Source organism: Rhinopithecus roxellana, chromosome 13, assembly GCF_007565055.1.
Source record: "Rhinopithecus roxellana isolate Shanxi Qingling chromosome 13, ASM756505v1, whole genome shotgun sequence".
Taxonomy (NCBI): domain Eukaryota; kingdom Metazoa; phylum Chordata; class Mammalia; order Primates; family Cercopithecidae; genus Rhinopithecus; species Rhinopithecus roxellana.
Window position 1 is genome coordinate 85181771 of NC_044561.1, and position 7874 is coordinate 85189644.

The 7874-nt window shown below is 46.9% G+C and overlaps 1 non-coding gene and 1 pseudogene across 1 annotated transcript; both read left to right on the forward strand.

Annotated features, from left to right (window-relative positions):
• The first annotated feature begins 665 nt into the window (after positions 1 to 665).
• Positions 666 to 726, forward strand: LOC115893039. The gene has a single exon (XR_004052996.1). It is a non-coding gene; the product is annotated as a U7 small nuclear RNA (small nuclear RNA).
• A 4016-nt stretch (positions 727 to 4742) lies between these two features.
• LOC104676615 lies at positions 4743 to 6374 on the forward strand (annotated as a pseudogene).
• Positions 6375 to 7874: the final 1500 nt, after the last annotated feature.

A 7874-nucleotide genomic window follows, 5' to 3' on the forward strand; every position in this document is an offset into this window, starting at 1 on the left:
CCTCTGCCTCCTGGGTTTAAGTGATCCTCCTGCCTCAGCCTCCCAAGTAGCTGAGATTATAGGCGTGCACCACCACATCCAGCTAATTTTTGTACTTTTAGTAGAGACAGGGTTTTATCATGTTGGCCAGGCTGGTCTTGAACTCCTGACCTCATGTGATCTGCCTTGGCCTCCCAAAGTGCTGGGATAACAGGTGTGAGCCACCCAGCCTGGCCAATACAAAATTTTTAAAAGCAACATTTGAAAACTGTAGCACTTGCTCCTTCAACCTGGGTTGTAAAGTGAGGACAAGAGCAACCTGGAACAAGCCTCTAGCTTCTAGCTTACCTAAGGTGAACATGTAGCAGGAGAGAGAACTAAGGCTTTGTGTGTGTGGTTTTTTTTTTTTTTTTTTTTTTTTTTTGAAGTCTCTAGAAAATAATGCAGCACTCTAGGCCTCCTAGTTGTCCTCTCAAATCTATTTTCCATCTTCCTGGATACATGGCTGCCTAACCAGAGGCTACATTTCCCAGCCTCTAATATTGGGCTAACGAGAAGGAGGCAGGAGTGAATGATCTGAGCCACTTCTTGCTATTTTGCTTTTGCCCTTTCTCAGGTGCCTCAATGTGGAGATGGCAAGGATAGCAGCAGCAACAGCACCTGGGAGCTTGTTAGAAAGGGAAATTCAGGTTACAGCTCTTGTAGAATTTGTCTATCAGGTTTTCCTGTCTTCACTGGAACTCCCCAACTCCCAACAAAAAAAGAAATGGACATATTCAGTTGACCCTTGAACAACGAGGGAGGGAGGGGCTGGGGCGCCACCACCTGCACAGTCCAAAATCTGAATTAACTTTTTTTTTTTTTTTTTTTTTTAAGACAGGGAGACTCGCTCTGTTGCCCAGGCTGGAGTGCAGTGGTGCGATCTCAGCTCACTGCAACCTCCACTTCCTGGGTTCAAGTGATCCTCCCGTCTCAGCCTCCCAAGTAGCTAGGATTACAAGTGTGCACCACCACACCTGGCTAATCCTTGTATTTTTAGTACAGACAGGGTTTCACCATGTTGGCCAGGCTGGTCTCGAACTCCTGACCTCAAGAGATACACCTGCCTTGGCCTCCCAAAGTGCTGAAATTACAGGCGTGAGCCACCGTGCCAGGCCTGCATTAACTTTTGATTCCCCAAACACTTAACTACTAATACCCTACTGTTGACTGGAAGCCTTAGAGATAACCCAGTTGATTAACACATATTTTGTATGCTATATAAATTATTACTATATTCTTACAACAAAGTTAGCTAGAGAAAACAAAATGTTATTAAGAAAATCATAAGGAAGAGAAAATACACCTACTATTCATTAAGTGGAAATGGATCACCACAAAGGTCTTCATCCTCACCATGTTCACACTGAGTAGGCTGAGGAGGAGAAAGAGAAGGGGTTGGTCTTGCTGTATAAAGGGTGATAGAGGCAAAGAAATCTATGTATATGTGGAAACCTATGTATATGTGGATCTGCACAGATCAAACCCGTGTTGTTCAAGGGTCAACTGTTCTTGGTTCCCACCTGAGACCTAATGAATCAGAGAGCCTGCGACTGGGCTCAGCAATTTGTGTGTAAACAAGCCCTTGGGGAAATCTAACACACTCAAGTTTGAGGACCACTGATTTACAGGAGTCAACAAACCTTTTCTGTAATGGGACAGATAGCAAATATTTTAGAGATCGCAGGCCATACAGTTTCTGAGGCAACTACTTAGCTCTGCCATTGTAGTGCAAAGTAGCCAGAAGACAATCTGTAAATGAATGGGTTAGTGGGATTTGGCCTAAGGTGGGACTCAGAGAATTAGGTATATGCTTAGAGTACAAGTAACTGCCAGGCAAAATAGTTTTCTTATCTTTGAACAGAAGAATGTCCTCTGAGTCTCCCTCATGCCTCTTATCAGTCTTAACCTCTACTCTGAGCATACTGGAGTGACCAGTGCTGAATCCTTTATCCTCTGTGGCTGAGCCCTCCCTTCCAGGTTCCTTACTTCTTGTACCCTGCAAAATCTGCTCTGTGAAATTCTATAATAACCCTTGTGTAAGTATTAAAGTCTACTAACAGCCAATAATGCCACTTGGGGTGGAGGCATTGGCATTTTAATTTGGGGCAATCCTCGCTGGGCAAGGGGAAGATCGTGTCCCAATACTGTCTTGGGCCAACTGGTGGGTCTGTGGAGTAGGAAGGGCTTCCAGTTTCCCCAAAATCGCTTTCAGGAGAGAGACTGCTTTCGTGTAATTTCTGATTTGTCTTTTTCGAGTTCAGATTTTCCCAGAAGAAAAGCAAAGACCTGCCGACTTTATTGTTATTATTATTATTATTATTATTATTATTATTATTATTATTTAGACTGAGTCTCGCTCTATTGCCCAGGCTGGAGTGCAGTGGTGCGATCTCGGCTCACTGCAACCTCCGCCTACCGGGCTCAAGCGATTATCGTACCTCAGCCTCTCAAGCAGCTGGAATTACAGGCATGTGTTGTATTTTTTAGTAAAGACATGGTTTCACCATGTTGGCCAGACTAGTCTCAAACTCCTCACCTCATGTGATCCGCCCGCCTAGGCTTCCCAAAGTGCTGGGATTACGGGCATGAGCCACTTGCGCCCGGCCAGATCTGCCGATTTTCAATCCCACCTGGGTTTAGAGTGAGTGCAGGGTTCGTATGGCGCTGTTTGCAGTTTTGTTCCGTCCTGGCTTCAGCGTTCCTACAGGGAGCCCCAGCTGAACATACCGTCAGTCCCTCCTTCCGCTGGACCTGACCCCCTGGGCTGGGAGTGCCTGGCACCCTCCAGGGAAGGGAGCAGCCCAGATGGGTTTCCCCTTCTACGCAAGCAGAGATCACTTCCCACCACGTCTGTCTGAACTGCACCTGCTCGGCCACAGAGCCAAGGCAGCAACCACCTCTCTCTCTGTTTCTCATAAGGGAGACCCAGGGGAAGGCTCTTTCTTTGTCTTGTATTCATTAGGTATCTTAGTCACAACTCAAAATGGGTTTAATAGGGAAGTTCCTGACTCGTTTCACTGAAAACTCTAGGGATAATTCTGGCTTGAAGCACAGCTTGATTCGGGGGCTCAAACACTACCACAGGGCCTGGTTTCTCACTCCGTCCTGCAGCCCTCCTTGTTGGCTCCATTTTCAGACAGGCTGGCAGGTGATGGCGGCGGATCCAGGCTTCTTTCTCCCGGGTGCACAGGCAGCAGGGCGAGCCTCTCTACCCGCAAAGCCTCCTCACACCTCATTGGCTCCAAGCCGGTCACAAAGTGCCCCTGAGCCATTTCCTGTGGCTGGTAAAAGATCAATGCTGATTGGCTAGGTGTGATCCATGTGCCCTGCCCTGGAGCTGGAATGGAGCCACTGGAAGTGCACGGAGGGAAAGTGAAGGAGTGTGTCAAGGAAATCAGAACCCAGCTGCCCTTACTGAGAGACTGGGACTGGATGAATCTTAATGTGAGGTCTCCCAGACTCTAGTATTCAATTGCAAGTAGTTTGAGAGATGATTTCAGGGATTAGGGAAACAAGATAAGAAAAGCAAGAGAGCCAATAAAGAAAGCTGCGTTATCGGCCGGGCGCGGTGGCTCACGCCTGTAATCCCAGCACTTTGGGAGGCCGAGGAGGGCGGATCACGAGGTCAGGAGCTCGAGACCATCCTGGGTAACACGGTGACACCCCGTCTCTACTAAAAATACAAAACATTAGCCGGGCGTGGTGGCGGGCGCCTGTAGTCCCAGCTACTCGGGAGGCTGAGGCTGAAGAATGGCGTGAACCCGGGAGGCGGAAGCTTGCAGTGAGCCGAGATAGCACCACTGCACTCCAGCCTGGGCGACAGAGCAAGACTCCGTCTCAAAAAAAAAAAAAAAAGAAAGAAAGAAAGAAAAAGAAAAAGAAAGAAAAAGAAAAAAGAAAAGCAAAAAGAAAGCTGCGTTAACAGCAAGTTATCTCTGCGGGCACCTGGAGCCCACTCCTCCTGGAGAGCTTCGGAGACGGTGTAGAAGATGCTTCAGAGTTCTCCCAACAGAGCGGCGGGAAAGCTGCAGTGTGAACCCGACAGCTCCTTATCTATCATTGATAGAGAACTTTCAGCTTGCCCTATTTGCCAGCCTAGCTTGCCCTTCAGGAAGGGGTGGGGGCGGGAAGGAGGAAGGGGGAGAGAGAGAGGGAGAAAGAGAACCTTCGGGCAGAGGAGTACTTGGAGGTGTTTGCAGTAACCAGCGCTCAGTGTGTAAGGGTGCATGCCAAGGGGTTGTGCATGGCATATGGGCAGTGTCTGCCACAGGGTGCTGACAACAAACGTCCTGTTCCTTTCCCGCATCCCATCCACCAGGAGTCTTTTCCCATAGTAAGGACTAGGGCCTTCTCTGGCCCATCTAGGCAAGACGCCATTCCTTCTTCTGATAAATGAAGAAGAACATCAAACCCATAAACACAGAAATAAAACAGTGCCCAGAGCTTCCCTTAGTATTAAACATACCCTATTTCACAGGGACGTCTCCTGCAAAAGCAAAAAAGGTTTTGCAGGTACAGAGTCCTGGGCCAGAGGCTAAAGCTCTCTAAACCGCGTGGTTGACTCATTGGGCAGGAACAGATAAGCTGAATTTGAGACAACTCCACCCGGACCATGTGGAACAGGGTTGGGAAAGGGTAGATATTCAAACAGAACTCGGAGCTGTCACTGGGAGTGGAGTGGCTGGACGCTGCACCAAAATTCCCCACAGATGTTGGCTGCAATGGCAACTCTTTTATTTGTTGATCTACAAATATACAACATCCGTGAGTTCCCCAACATGAGTATGACAATTTAACCTCTTTACATTCCCTACTTAATTCTATTAGTTACCTTTGTAACTTTAAAAAGAAGACCTTTATTTCTTTTTCTTGATTCATTAACCAAATTTTTAAATATATATTTTATTTTAAAAAGTATTTTATGGGCTATTTGCTTGGTTCTTGGTGCCTGGCTCTTCCGATTTTGTTTTCTTTTTCTCTTTCTTTCCTTATCTCTTTCCTTCCCTTCCTTCCTTCCCTTCCTTTCTTCTCTTCCCTTCCTTCCTTGCTTCCTTCCTTCCCCTTCCCTTCCTTCTCTCTCTCTCTCTCTCTTTCTTTCTTTCTTGCTTGCTTGCTTTCTTTTGGACAGAATCTCACTCTGTTACCTAGACTGGAGTGCAGTGGTGCAATTTTGGCTCACTGCAACCTCTGCCTCCCAGGTTCAAGTGATTCTCTTACCTCAGCCTCCTGAGTAGCTGCAACCACAGGTGCATGCCACCACACCCAGCTAATTTTTATATTTTTAGTAGAGACAAGGTTTCGCCATGTTGGCCAGGCTGGTCTGGAACTCCTGACCTCAAGTGATCTGCCCACCTCGGCCTCCCAAAGTGCTGGGATTACAGGTGTGAGCCACCGTGCCTGGCCTCTGATTTTGTTTTCTTTCAGAAAATATTTTGACTGGGTGTGGTGGCTCATGCCTGTAATACCAGCACTTTGGGGAGGCTAAGGAGAGAAGACTGCTTGAGCCCAATAGTTTGAGACCAGCCTGTACAACATAGTGAGACCCTGTCTCTACAAAAAATACAAAAATTAGCCAGGCATGGTGGTGCATGCCTGTAGTCCCAGCTACTCGGGAGACTTAGGCTGGAGCCCAGGAGATCGAGGCTGCAGTGAGCCATGATCGCACCTCTGCACTCCAGCTTGGGCAAAAGAGTGAGACCCTGCCTTTCTGTCTGGCAGCAGCCATCAGGTAAGCCACAGTGAGTGCATACAAGTACATCCAGGAGCTATGGAGGGCGAAGCAGTCTGATCTCATGCAGCTTTCTTCTGAGGGTCCGCTGATGGCAGTACTGCCAGCTCTCTGCTCTCTGCAGGGCTCCCCAGTCCACCCGGCCCCATAAAGTGCGCCGACTAAACTACAAGGCCAAGCTAGGTTACATTATATATAGGATTTGTGTTAGCAGTGGTGGCCAAAAACACCCAGTTCCTAAGGGTGCAACTTACAGCAAGCCTGCACATCATGGTGTTAACCAGCTAAACTTTGCCTGAACCCTCAGTCCATTGCAGAGGAGCAAGCTGGACACCACTGTGGGGCTCTAAGAGTCCTGAATTCTTACTGGGTTGAAGATTCCACATACAAATTTTTTGAGGTTATCCTCATTGATGCCTTGCATAAAGCTATCAGAGGAAATCTTGACACCCAGTGGATCACCAACCAGTCTACAAGCCCAGGGAGACACGTGGGCTGACAGCTGCAGGCCGCAAGAGCCATGGCCTTGGAAAGGGCCTTAAGTTCCACCACACGATTTGTGGGTCTCGTCGTGCAACTTGGAGAAAACTTGATACTCTCAGCTCCACCGTTGCCGCTGATATAAGTAAAGTTTGTAAAATTCATACCTAATAAACAATTTAGGACAGTCAAAAAATAAAAATAAAAAATAATGAGACCCTGTCTCAAACAAAACACAAAATGTTTTGAAAAGTTTTTTATTCTTATTTTATACAGTAGAGACATACACTACATAATAATTAACTGATCTTTTTTTTTTTTTTTTGAGATGGAGTCTCGCTCTGCCGCCCCGGCTGGAGTGCAGTGGCCGGATCTCAGCTCACTGCAAGCTCCGCCTCCTGGGTTTAGACCATTCTCATGCCTCAGCCTCCCGAGTAGCTGGGACTACAGGCGCCCGCCACGTCACCCGGCTAGTTTTTTGTATTTTTTAGTAGAGACGGGGTTTCACCGTGTAGACCAGGATGGTCTCGATCTCCTGACCTCGTGATCCTCCCGTCTCGGCCTCCCAAAGTGCTGGAATTATAGGCTTGAGCCACTGCGCCCGGCAACTGATCCTTAATAACTTAGACACTTGAAGGATTTCACTGGTAAACTGGGCCTAAATCCTGTTCTTCTGTCTTTTAAAACTTGATATATTATAGTTACACATATTTTGAGAGTACATGTGATATTTTGATACATGTGTGCAATGTGTAATGATTAAGTTAGAGTAATGAGGATATCCATTACCTGAAACATTTGTTTTTTCTTTGTTGGGAATGTTACAATTCTCCTCTAGCTATTTTGAGATATACACTAAATTGTTGTTAACTATGATTTCCCTACTATACTATTGGACTAGAACTTATTCCTTCTATCAAATTGTATTTTTGTGCATATTATCCAACTTCTCTTCACCTCTACTTCCCTCTACTAAGTTATTCTTAAAAGGTAATTTTTCAAACCTTGTTTTCACTTTATTTTAGATGTGTCTTTGTGTAAGGAGTTTATCATTGAGTTTTTTGTTTGTTTGAGACCGAGTCTCACTCTGTTGCCCAGGCTGGAGTGCAGTGGTGTGATCTCAGCTCACTGTAACCTCCACCTCCCGGGTTTGAGCAATTCTTGGGCCTCAGCCTCCAGAGTAGCTAGCACTACAGGTGTAAGCTACCACGCCTGGCCAATTTTTGTATTTTTAGTAGAAATGGGGTTTTACCATGTTGGCCAGGCTAGTCTCAAACTTCTGACCTCAGGTGATCTGCCCGTCTTGTCCTCCCAAAGTGCTGGGATTACAGGCGTGAGTCACCGCACCTGGCTCATTTGTTTTTAGATGAAGTTTCACTCTTGTTGCCCAGGCTGTAGTGCAACGGTGTGATCTCAGCTCACTGCAAACTCCATCTCCCGTTCAATCGATTCTCCTGCCTCAACCTCCCAAGTAGCTGGGATGACAAGCATGTGCCACCATGCCCGGCTCATTTTTGTATTTTTAGTAGAGACAGGGTTTCACCATATTGGCCAGGCTGGTCTCAAACTCCTGTCCTCAAGTGATCTGCCCACCTCAGCCTCCCAAAGGGCTGAGATTACAGGTGTGAGCCACATCACCCAGCTA